Genomic DNA, 13,602 nt, shown 5'->3' on the forward strand with positions numbered 1-13,602 from the left:
TACCCCGGCTCGGAGCCCGCTTGCCCTCCGCCTCCGCGCGTCGGCTGCTCGGCCCCGGCGCCCAAGTTCGCCGGCGCCCGGCTGCAGTGCCGGCCGCCCCTCTTGCGCTCCAGCTCGACTTACCCCAAACAGGTGGAAGCGCGGGCGGGAGGAGGAAGTGGAGATACGCTGGCCGCTCCTCTCCCACCTGCCGGGCTGGGTCTGATTCAATTGAATGGGAAAATCGTATCCCCCAAACCAAACCGTCAGCCGGAATAATCCTCGGCCAGGTACGGCTAGCAGGATTACCATTTTCTGCACAAACTCTCCGGCCTTAACCGGCGCACCGGGTGCCGGGGTAGCCCGGCGCGATGGTCGCGCGTGAGCAGCGCCCGCCCGCTGCCCTGGGGTCCGCAGTTAACGACCGGCTCACGAGAGTTCTGAGATCTGGGGTCGCGAGGCAGGGGCTGGTTGCAGGGTGATGGGGGCCTGCAGGTGCTGGGGAGGGCTCAGAGATTCGTTGACTTGAAACAAGGGTCCTCGGCGTTCATGTTTGTAGTCCGTGCACCAACCCAAGGCAGGAACGTTGGCTCGGCTCATCAGGGCGCTGTGTCGAGGAACCCCCTCTTCCCAACTTCCACGCCAGAGGCAGGGGCAGGAGCTCACAACTCCAAGAGCATTAAGTCCTCCCCTCCCCCATTTTACTATATGCAGCCGATTTTCCCCCTAGCGATAGTTTTTTCTTGCAGATCCACTCCTGTCTCCTACTCCCCTCTTCTATTCTTGGCCAGTAAACTGTTTCTGGTACCTTCCTACACTTGGGATGGGGGCGGTGAGGCAGTTTCTTATTTTAAAAAGACATTCAAATTGCAGGCTCCCTGTGTTGTGTTTTCTGCTTACACATAACTGGAAACAATTGTTACCTAAATGTAAGACTTCCCCCACCCTCAAAAAAGAGGTATTGACTTAGAAGGTATGCTTATTTTGATGTGAAAGGTCCAAGAAAGCTATAAGAGTATTTGCAAATGGTGTATCTGTTCTGCTAGGTAGAGTTTGGGCGCCTAAAGACTAAAGACTTAATCCCTCCAGCGAAAATACCTGAGGTTAAGACAAGGAATCTTGAACTTGTTTACTTTGAAGTCACGCTATTTCCTGTAGGGTGGTTTATCTTGTCTTAAAATGTTTGAAAGGTTGGCAGGTCATTATTTTCGTTTGGGGTGGGAACGGGTGGCTTAGAGGACGTGCCTTTGTAATTGCTTTAGGGAACTTGAGAAGCCGGGTGCTTAGGGTCCCCCAAGAGAGGGCAGCAGGAGGGCAGCATCCTCATTGAGAATATAAATGGTTTGGTGCCTAATCCCCAAAAAGAAAAAAAAAAACCTGCTTCTGTACACAGTAGTTTTTGCTCAAATAAATAAATAAACACTTCCTAGAATCTGCACGTGAACAAGTTGTTCAGATGTAAGTGAACTACAAACTAGCTTATTCAGTGCCCAAGCATGTTAACTAACGAACTGGTCATGCTTCTAACAATTAACCTACAAATCAACCCTGTGGCTGTCAGTGAAATATTTTCTTTATGAAGAGAGCAATTTAATTGGCTGCCGTCTCCTTCATAGAAAACAATTCTTCCACATCTCTACCTAGAAACTCCAGTTTCCAAGGGACAAATTTTATAAATGGTCTTTCGAATAATTGTACTTTATAATTTAACTAAAACTTATTTCCGGCTCACATCTTTTTCCTATTTTTCTAACCCTGGATTACTATTAAGGTTTTTCGTGCTCAGAGCACCTGTGTGAGCAGGTGTCAAAGAAAGAAGAAAGGTGAAAAATATATATATATTTAAGTCTAGGTAGCGATATTTTGAGTGTACAAGTGAGGACTGCTTGAATTTTAACAACTTACAAAGTTTTCCATATATTTAAGACATGTGACCTATACCTGAGTATCAGACTTCAATGTAGTACTTCATTCTTATGGACATATTGCACATTATAACATTCAAATGCTGCAAGTCATTATTTTTTTTAACAATTACAGGATTGTATTGAGGTGGGTTTTTTGGGGGTGGGGTGCGGATTTCTGTCTTTTATTACCATCAACAGGTGAAAATTGCCACCTCAAATGGCAACATTTGTTGAGGGATTCATTTTATTCCCTTTTTAGAACTGGTTGTTAGGTGGTAGGACCCATTCTTAAATGTCTCTTTTAGGTTTTCTGTCCATGTGCAAAGACCGTGGTCTAATTTTAGGGCAATTTAGTTTAGAATCTCAGGTGATTATAAAAATAACACCTGTAGGGCTTCCCTGGTGGCGCAGTGGTTGAGAGTCCGCCTGCCGATGCAGGGGACACGGGTTCATGCCCCGGTCCGGGAAGATCCCACATGCCACGGAGTGGCTAGGCCTGTGAGCCATGGCCGCTGAGCCTGTGCGTCCGGAGCCTGTGCTCCACAACGGGAGAGGCCACAACAGTGAGAGGCCCGCGTACCACAAAAAAATAAAAAGAATAACACCTGTAATGTGTTCATAATCATATACATATGTATGTATGTGTATCAAGGATGGGTTGAAAATTGGCAGTATACGACCTATAAAATGAGACATTTGTTAAGAATATTGAAAGGTAGCATATAAAAATCATATTTCTTTCAACATTTAAAAGCTATTTCTGTCAGTATATATTTTCTACTCAAAGGTAGCCAAGTCACATTCTTTACGGTGATTTTTTAAATTTTTCTTGAGAATGAACAGTTCTTTCCACATATATTTCAATAACAAAAGGTAGGCAAGAACTGAGAAGAATAATTGACTTGGAAACAAGTTTTCAATTTCACCACTAGAGGATGTCAAGTCCTTTTTTAATTATTATTTTGAGTAACAGATTGAAATTCACAAAATTGCCTCTGCCCAGGCTTTGTGTACTTAATCTTATGCTAGTGCCGAGAGCTGTGAAAGTGTGCAGAGGTAATTTCTCAATTTAATAACTCCCTTTTAAAAAGCCTACTGAATTAAGACCAAAGTTAAAGCTGCTTTTGACTAACTCATAAGAGCACACTTTCATGCACAGGGAATAAGTTAATACCTGTAATCTGTGAATTCTGTTGCTATTCCTTTGGGGAAAATGACATAGAACCTGGAACTGGGCTTTTTCTCTCTTTAGCAGGCAGTGCAGTGGAACAACATGGGCCTTTTTTGTGATCTGGATCATGACCCTTCACTGCATTTTTCCGAATTAAAAAGTGATATTTAAGGTATTAGATTTCAGGGTCTACAAATATCTGCAAATAAAAATTGTTAGATGGGGTTCAGACTACAATTTGTTATTAAACTCGTTGTTTTGAAAGTCACGTCCTAAAGCTATTAATGCTTCATTCCAAGTGAATAGATAACTTTTTTCCTGTTATATTTTGGCTGGCTCTTACCTTTGCATCTTGCGAAGTAGGAGGAAAGTATTATTAGATGAGGCATTTGTGCTCAGGAGAGTGCATTTATTGGATATCATTAGTTAGGCATGTGTATGAAACACTAATTCGTATTGGCATGTTCTCTAAAAAAAAAAAAATAACATCTTTGCCTCCTGGTGCATGACAGAAAATCATTTGAAATGGGTTATTTTTTAAAACTCGGGTCTCATTATATTGTTATAAAAATTGAAAATATTGAGGCTTAGCATAATTTGACCAAGAAATATGTACCTTCTATAAAGTTTTATGGTGGCTGAAAGGTTGATGAAGACATGGTCCGTGGATTTCAAAAGGAAAACATCACTCACAAACAAATAATTGCAGGCTATGAGGAGTTAAGTGAAGAAAGAATTACTTCCAGCTGTGGTCTTTCATCATGGAAAACATACTGGGCATAGTAATATAAATTTTTTAAATGGGTAAATGACATATAAAGTTGAATGGAGGAAAGAGAGAAATATAAAGGTGCAGATGTGGAAAAGAGCAAAGTTTTGGTCATATTGAGCTGTGTGAGGCTCATCATGAAAGAGTCTAGAAGGTGGATTAGGAATGAAGACACATTGAGGCCAAATTGTGGAGTGATCAAGCTTAAGAGGTTAGTACATGATTCTGCAGGCAGTGAGGAAATGATGATTCCTAAGGATAACATATCTTTAATAAAGTGCGATAAATTAGGCAATTCTCTACCCATGGATCTTGAAAGCTTGATTGCCAAGTCTAGCAGAAGAGCTCAGCTGTGCCTTTTAAGAATGCATGGTCCCTTCATCTAGGAAAGTCATTCCCTTGATTGATTTTTGCTGCTTTGGGAAGGGTATCACGGGGCGGGGGAAGGGGAGAGTGTATGAGGAACATAAGGCATAACCAGGCAGATTAGCCAAATCTCTGGTGATAGCGAGGTGATCGGTATTCTACCCATGTGATCCTCATTTTGAAGTAGCAGTGTAGACTAGAGGAGGGATTTAAGCAGGACACATTCAGCTATATACGGGCTGGCTTTGAAGTTCCTGCAGAAGTCTTCTGGGCAGGCGTTGGGCCAGCACTGTGGCATGGCAGTGGAAATGGGAAGAGAATGATTAACTCAAGATTCTACAGAGGCATGTGTCAAAGGATGCAGGTAAAAAGTTGACATATAATATTATACACCAGGTTTAAGTTTGGCTCATTGGTTTAAGGGTGGCGTGAAGATAGTCATGAGGAGGACCTGGTTTTGGTAGGAGAACTAGAAAAATCTCTGCTTTAAACATGGAGATTTGAGATGCAAGGGGGACGTGTAAGTAGAAATGTCTAATGGGCACATGGAAGGATGGGAAGAAGGAGAAAAACAGGTTGGGACTCTGGGATTCATTCCATAAGGGGAACGTGATTGAAGCCATGAGGGTGAGGAGAGTTTTGAAAGAAAAATGGAAAGGGGATGAGACAACACTTCAAGCACAGGAGGAGGAAGAACCAGCAAAGAAGGTGGAAAAGCCAGAAAGTCAGGAAAAGCGTAATTGAGCAATGCCATACCTGCCAAGGGAGAGGGACGAGGAGGTTGAGGATTCAGAGAGTGAAGAGGAAAAAAAAAAACCATTGGCGTGTTTACCGAGTAGTCACTGATCACCCCCAGAAGAGGCATTTCAGGGTATGTAGCAGATTATGTGATTAATAGACTAGCAGTTGGAAGGTAAAGGTAGCCAATTTAAAAGACCCTACATAAAGTTCACTGGTGAAAGGAAAAAATGTCAAATCCTTGAAATTTTTCTTTTTAAAATTTATTTATTATTTATTGGCTGTGCTGGGTCTTCGTTGCTGCACGCGGGCTTTCTCGAGTTGCGGTGAGCGGGGGCTATTCTTCGTTGCGGTGCACAGCCTTCTCATTGCAGTGGCTTCTCTTGTTCCGGAGCACGGGCTCTAGGCACGTGGGCTTCAGTAGTTGTGGCATGTGGGCTCTGTAGTTGTGGCTCGAGGGCTTAGTTGCTCCGCGGCATGTGGGATCTTCCCAGACCAGGGCTCGAACCCATGTCCCCTGCATTGGCAGGTGTATTCTTAACCACTGTGCCACCAGGAAAGTCCCCCTTTGAAATTTTTCTAATTAAAACTTTTTAATTTGCATACAGTTTACTGCTTTGGGGGGGTGTACAATTCATTGTTTTGTCGAATGTATAGTCATGTAACCACCGCTATGATAAAGATCCGGAAGAGTTCTCTTGCCCCAGAGAATTCCCTCATGCCACCCCTCTGCAGTCATGTCCTCCTATCCTTAATGCCTGGCAACCACTGATCTGTTCACCATCCTAGTTCTGCCTCTTCCAGAGTGTCATAAAAGTGGAATCATACACATAGACTTATTTAAATTTAATTTTTTTTATACAGCAGGTTCTTATTAGTTATCTATTTTATACATATTAGTGTATACATGTCAATCCCAATCTCCCAGTTCATACCCCCTCCCCCAGCTTTCCCCACCTTGGTGTCCATGTTTGTTCTCTACATCTGTGCCTCTGTTTCTGCCTTGCAAACTGGTTCATCTGTACCATTTTTCTAGATTCCATGTATATGTGTTAGCATACGGTATCTGCTTTTCTCTTTCTGAGTTTCACTCTGTATGACAGACTCTAGGTCCATCCACGTCTCTACGGATGACCCAATTTCATTCCTTTTGGCTGAGTAATGTTCCATTGTATATATGTACCACATCTTCTCGCATAGACTTTTGAGGCTGAATTTTTTTCACTTAGCATATAATGCATTTGAGATTCAGACGCGTTTTGTGTATCAGTATTTATTGGTGGCAGTTTGCCAGTTGTAAGGAAGTCCCACAGATTAATCCATCCACCCACTGAGAAACATTGGGTTATTTCCAGGCTTTGGTGATATAAGTAATGCTGCTGTAAACATTTATGTACAGGTTTTTCTTATTTATCTAAGGGCAATACCTGGGAGTGGAATTGCTGACTCATATGTAAGTGTATGTTTATAAGAAACTGATGAACTGTTCTGTGGAATGGCTGTGCAATCTTGCATTCCTACAAGCAGCGTATGTGAGTCTTACTTGCTCTGCATCCTTGCCAACACTTGATGTTGTTATGTTTAGTTTTGCTTTTTAGCCATTTCACCAAGTTCTTTTAGTAAAGCAATGTAATCACCTCAAAGTAAAATAGTGCCCTTAGGGACGCTAAATGATGCTCACTTAAACGAGGAAAACTTGTGGAGGTAGAGTTGCTCCTAGAGCCCGGGTATAATGTGGAGTTTTTATTTGGCTCTAATGTCATGGGCTTCTTTATTCTTTTTTATCCCCATAGTATTTATTTCTTGTGGAGTCTGCATTCTGAAGTTGATTATGAACAGAAGTGCTGTCATCCACCACATCGCATGCCAATCCAAATTCTCTTCTCCTCTTTAATGTCTGTCTTCTAATCCCTTGAGATACAGCTTTCCAGAATTTGGAAATAACTTTTTTGGTGTTTTTTGCAGTTAGGAAGCTGGAAATATTGATGGTATAATTTGTTTTATTGCCTGGATTACTCTTTGTTGGCAGAATTTATGTTGTCAAACCCGGTACTTAGTATCTGTTCTCAGTTACTGAAGTGTGTTTGCAGAGCTTTGTAAAAAGTCTTGATAATGTCTTTGGACATTTAACCACTGAGCATGGTCTAAGGTTCTATATGCTAAATGTGTATGATGTTCAGGCTTACTTTTTTCTAGAAAATCCATTTTTAAAAAATTTTTATTGAAGTATAGTTGATTTACAATGTTGTGTTAATTTCTGCTGTACAGCACACTCAGTATACACATATATACATTCTTTTTTATGTTCTTTTCCATTATGGTTTATCCCAATGATATTGAATATAGTTCCCAGTGCTATACAGTAGGACCTTGTTTATCCATTCTATATGTAATAGTTTGCACCTACTAACCCCAAACCCGCAGTCCATCCCTCCCCAGCCCCACCCCTTGGCAACCACAAGTCTCTTCTCTTTGTGAGTCTGTTTCTGTTTTGTAGATAGGTTCATTTGTGGTATATTATAGATTTCACATATAAGTGATATCATATGGTATTTGTCTTTCTCTTTCTGACTTACTTCACTTAGTATGATAATTTCTAGTTGCATCCATGTTGCTGCAAATGGCATTATTTCGTTCTTTTTTATGGCTGAGTAGTATTCCATTGTGTGTGTGTGTGTGTGTGTGTGTGTGTGTGTGTGTAGATATATATATATATATATATAATATGTAGATAGATAATCACATCTTCTTTATCCATAGAAAATCAAGCTTTAAAGTTTGTCTAGCTCTTCAGTGGGTCAGTGCTTTCTTCCTCTTCATTAACTCTTTTAAAAAAAATTTTTTTAAACCATATCACATTTTATTTTATTTATTTTTGGCTGTGCCATGCAGCACATGGGATCTTGGTTCCCCGACCAGGGATCGAACCTGCTTACCCTGCACTGGAAGCTCGGATCCTTAACCACTGGACTGCCAGCGAAGTCCCCTCTTCATTAACTCTTGAAAATGCTCTGACTTATAGTTCACAAATTTAAATGGCATCAGATGGTTTTTCTCTATTTGTTTACCGTTCTCCTTAGTATCTTTATTTGAGAAATAGCCAGTTGAGAAAATCTATAAGATTTTCTTTTAATAAGTGCCACTTTGAATTTTGATTTGAAGAGTAATATATTTTTGACAAGAATTCACTGCACTCAACAGTTCCTCATCCTTGAAAGCTCCTACAGAAGCAGTTGTGAGAGAGAATTGTGAGAAAATGCCGACAATGGACACACCTGACCGGATAGTGCAGATGAACGTAGGGATGCAAAACTAAGCAGAAAGGAAGCCGAGTGAAATGCATTTGGTATATGTGAACTGGGCTTTGCAAGCATTGTTAGTAAAACTGTGTATATTTAAGTATAGAGTATTGAGATTTGGGATATGTTAAAATTTCTTTTGTGCCTTTTTTAATGCTATTAAAGCCTCCTTTTTGGAGTTGGCTTTCTGGTAAACAGAAGCATTACTACTTACTATGGCATAACCTTCCACGTATAAAACTTGTATCCCTGACACCGTTTAAAGTAGAAAAGAAGCTGTATTCTAGGAAGAGTTTAAATTCCAAGGTGAAGTTCTGGAAGGAACCCCCCCCCCCTTCTTTTAGTGTTCCCACAACCCAACACAAGGCCTGTTTTGGTGGCAGTAATGTGCATAATTGACTACAGTAAATATACCGGGCTGCTTTTCAAGATTTTAATCCAGGCCTCTTTCCCAGAAGCTCCTGACCAGACTCTTTAGTGTGGCAGAGACACCAAGCAGGGCCTGGTTGCCTGCTTCCTGCATTCCTCCCGGATTGGTTTCTGTTCATGGTAGATGCTCTAAATTAGTACACCCCGCAGTCCTGGTGGGTTCAGTTGAATATAGCTCTCTGCTTGGCCATACGGTTATGTTGTTGAACCGATTATTGAGGTCGTGTGCTGGAGCATCACTGGTTCAGATCATTGCTTCTCAATCTTGGCAGTGAGTGAAAAATCACCTGGGGGCCCTTTAAATATCTGGATGCCCGCGCTGCACCCTAGGCAATTATCTGAGGATCTCTAGGGGTGGGAGCCAGGTGGCAGTATTTTTTAAATTCCCCAGGTGGTTGCAGTGTGGAGTCAAGGTCGAAAACTACTTGAGATCCATTTCCTATTTAGTGCTCTTCCATTTGACCTTAGGTTTGATTCGGAGGTGTCGAGTATATCTTATAAAAACCACCTGGAAAATCGTAATGGCTACTGCCCCCAATCTAGTGAGTTTACTCACATTATCTCTTATTTTACCCAGTAATTTTTTTTTGAAGGAAAGGTAGAAGTGAATATGGGTATGAGTCCACTTGAATAGCCAAGTATTATGTACACATATATTCCAGGACATATTTATGCACTTTTATGTCTGAATATGTTCAGGTAGACAAAATGTTAGGTAGTTAGCTTTCTTTTTGTCTACTTTGCTTTGTTGTTACACTGCCTTCCTCTCCCCCCTCCTCAAAACAAGGAAAGGTCAGTTTCGGATAGATAATTAAAGGGTTCTCTTTGTAGAAAATTATATACTTTTCCCAGAGATTTTCATGGTGACCCATGAACTCTAATCACCAGATGCCTGGCTTTGGAGACCAGCCCTTGTTTCTTCTGTCTGTAAATACTTGACACAAGCATGACCTTCACCGTGATGCTCTCCCCTTCCGCCTTCTGCCTGCACTGACGCTAATACCCTCTGGGCTAAACTTTCCTTCCTTCGCCTCTCTTCTTTCTCATCATTAGATATTACTCTACCGAAGGCTCAGTCTGGTAACCTCTGCTCTTCTCACTTTGCATTTTTTCTCAGCGGTATTATTCACATCTATGGCTTTGAACATCACCTCACATGAATAGCTCTGGCTCTGTGTGTCAGAACGTCTAGACGCGCTTCTGAGTTGCATCTGTGTGTGCTTGTGAGGTTTTGTGATGCCATCCGTTGTGATTTGAAGCCCTTCCAGGGAGAGCTCACCTTTGGCAGAACTGGTTTCCTCTTTTCTCCTCCTTGCAGCTGGCGTCTGCACAGCTGTAAAAATCCAGGACCAAAAGGAAAAGGGCAGTAGGGGAGATGGAATGGCTGTGATCCCTGGAGAAAGTATCTTTGATTCTTTTTTTTTCCCCCCCTCAAGATTATACTGAAACTGAGCACGTGTGAAGCTATAGGTCTCAAAAATTGACTACCAAGTTAGTTAGGGATAATGCTAAACTATTACTTTGTGCTGGGACTCTGGGGTCTGACCGCCTGGGTTGCAATCTCTTCCCCCGCTCCCGACACACAACCTAAGGGATGTTGGGCAAGTCATTTGACCATTCGTCTTCCTCAGTTTCTTCCTTTTTAAAACAGAGATAGTGGTACCAGCCTCACAGGGTGAGGATTAAATGAGTTGATGCATGTAACGTACATAGATAAGTGCCTGACACAGCGTCAGCATGAAGTGTTATAATTATTGTGGTCCTGATTATTAAGGATTGGTACTGCGTCACTGAAACTGTGGACGTACCCTGGCATGCTAAATTTCTCCCTTAAGCAAATTTTTATTTATAATTGTAAGTCTCCTTAATGAGAATACAAATGTAATGCTGATTTAGGCCTGACTGCAGCTGTGATCACAGGGCCATTGGCTTGGCTCAGGTATGGGAAGCATCATCAAAGCACAGTGGTGCTTTCCACCTGTCAAAATGATGCACAAAACCTTCCGGTAGTAGCTTGCTACACACTGGCCTGTGAGATTCGTGGATTCTGGTGTAATTGAGTTGGACGTCCAGGTCAGCCCTTCTTGCCTTATTTTTGTTTCATTTTTATGGTATTCAAAAGTGTTTTTTATTACTATATCATCGTTCTAAGTTTTAAGTTCTTAAAGTATGATTGCTACAGAATTATTGCACTTTAAATGAAAGACAGACTTCCGTTCTTTTTAAACCAAAAAGATGGACTTGCCAGGTCTGTTATTTCCGTCACAAGTCACTGTCACTTCACTGAATGTTTCTCTATGAGAAAAATAGACGAAGCATATACAGCTTGCCTTCCACAAACTTTCGTGAGAAGTTTCACAAACTGTGAAGATGCCCTCATTGTGTATATAAAAAGATACATCCTCATGCTTTGTACGGTGACTTTGCATAAGTCCCTGGCAGAGTATCAGGAAGTACAAGTAGAAGAAATAGCTCTACAGTAGAAGGGAAGCGTTAAAATAAATTGAGAAAAGGGAGCTGGAGCCATTTTTAGTCCAGGAGACCTATGAGAGGGCAAATGCCTTTGAATAGAAAAACCCCATAATCTTATCCAATGAATCCTCACAGGAAAGAACACTAGATTGGCATTTCTGATTGAATTCTTGGTGGTCCAGCTGTAACCGAAGTACTCAGCTTTGAGAATGTCATTTATTTATTTACAAACCGATCTGGTTCAACGTTTGCCTGCTACTCGCTGAGCATGGAGGCAAAAAAAAAATGGTCCCAGTCATCCACCAACTTGTGCAACACAAATCCTAAACAATATGTGTGATTAGAATCACATGTCCTTGTGAAGGCGGGCAGGGTTTCACTGAAGAAGGTTTTGGAAGAGGAGGAGCACAGAATGTCAGAAGGAAGAAGAAAAAGGGTGTTTGTTCTACATCTGGCTCCTGTTTCAGAAGTAGGACTCGGCGTACGGCCTTTAGACACCTGTGAAGTCCAGTTCCACACTAGCTGTGAAGTGTGCAGTGACTTCTTGCTGTACAGAGCAAATCGTTTTCTGTATTGACGTACCTATCTGGAAACCTGTTCATGGAACAATTTGCATCATTGCAATTGTTTTTAAAACAAACAGCTCTGGTTTAAACCAAACTAAACAAAAACCACCCTCTTCTTGTTTGTAAACAGAAAACAAGAACAAGGTCTTTTTCCAGTGGGCTGGAAGCAGCCTGACTCTGGGCTCTAAGCGGGGAGGGGGTGCTTCTTGTTTTAGGGGTTTCAGGGCAAGTCTTTTCCTCTCTGCCTGTATGGAAACCAGCTAGTACTGTCTCCAGCAAAAAAAATTTGGGAGGGCGGAGAGATTTTTTATTATGACTTTGATTCCTTTACTGCAATATTGCATGTGTTTGGAACAACCTTTTTTTTTTTTTAAGCACGTCAAAGATTTTAGTACCTTCAGCGGTGGAAGTGTAGCCGTTTTGCCTTATGATAAAAGGTAAAATGGTCCATTTGTGGTGGTTTAGGAAGTTCGCCAAGTCTTTGGCATTATAATCCTTCCTCAGATGCCTGTCTGAAGTTTACATGAGTTTTAAAGCAAGGGCTTAGAACACGAATATGAAAGGTAAAAGGTATTAGAGATGAGGTTTGGAGCGCCCTAAGTGTCCTTATCAACATGTTCATCCTTCTGAGATGTTATTTATTTCTATATAAGAGCCCCCTAAAATCTCCATGGCCCTAGGTCAGGCAAGATTAAAAGAAGCTGTATTTACCAAAAAATGAACTGGGTTGCTAGCAGTATCTACATGGAAATTAATGCTTCGTATCTTTTATTAAAAAGTGATCATTGTTGCACTAGGAACATCTTTGGCTTAGCAGTTGCAAATATTAAAAGCTTCTGGGCTTGCTAACCCCAAGTATACTTCTCCTTACCTGTATCATTTAGATTAAGGTTTTTGGTGTTCTGGTTGGTTGCTGACAGTTACAATGGATGTGCTAATCCTTTTCAGTGTGGGCCTTCACTGAATGAAAATGACCAAACCTCAAATCTACCCACCCTGATCATATAATTTAGCATTTCTGTTAGTCACTTCTTTCCTCTAGGTTGATTTCAGAACTATGCCAGAGAATTGTATAATTCTTCTTTAGTCAGAGTTGGTTCTAATTAACAAATAAGTCAATAAATGTATAAAGTTTAGTACCTCATTTACCTTCTCATGAAAAGCATGTTTTATTTCACCACCCCCTCATCCATATATCTACATACTATAGTTTCTTCTAATTGAAACAGTGGGAAGGATTTCTTTTAACGTTCTTATCTGTACTTTCTAAACCACTTAATGTTGAGACAACCAGACTGCTTAGTTCTTATAATGATAAAAAGGGTTTATTTGATGCTTTGAAGCCAAACGGTATTGGCTTCTCAGTGACAGATCATTAGTGAAAATATATAGGGGGATTTGATAGGTCTACTCTGAGGTGTCCTGTCCCCAGTTTATGAATATTATTTTAACAGAGCATTGCAATATTGGGAAATGATTTGAGTAGATAGTATCCGGCCTATTCAATGAAGGTTATGATCATTGACACATAGACTTTTGACTGGCATGCTTTCATTTGCAGCATGTTGATTTCAGTGTGGGATAGAGTGTCTGGATCTCTCTGGGGTCACTGACCGAGATGGTTAATTATATGTGTCAACCTGGCTAGGCTACAGTGCCCAGTTGTTTGGTCAAACACTAGGCTAGATGTTGCTGTGTAGGTATTTTGCAGATATGATTAACATTTACAGTCAGTTGACTTTAAGTAAAATAGATTACCTTCGATAATCTAGGGGGCCTGATCCAATCATTGAAGGCCTTCAGGGGTTTCCCAGAGAAGGAGGAATTTTGCCTCAAGGCTATAGTATAGAAATCATGCCTGAGTTTTAGCCTACTGACCTTCCCTACAATTTTGGACTTGCCAGCC

At 41.2% G+C, this 13,602-nt stretch overlaps 1 protein-coding gene across 1 annotated transcript in view; it reads left to right on the forward strand.

Moving 5' to 3' along the window:
- Positions 1-13,602, forward strand: part of MAP7 (microtubule associated protein 7) — a 166,371-nt gene that overhangs the window by 889 nt on the left and 151,880 nt on the right. The gene's annotated exons all lie outside the window — the stretch shown is intronic.

This window comes from Orcinus orca, chromosome 12, assembly GCF_937001465.1.
Source record: "Orcinus orca chromosome 12, mOrcOrc1.1, whole genome shotgun sequence".
Lineage (NCBI taxonomy): Eukaryota > Metazoa > Chordata > Mammalia > Artiodactyla > Delphinidae > Orcinus > Orcinus orca.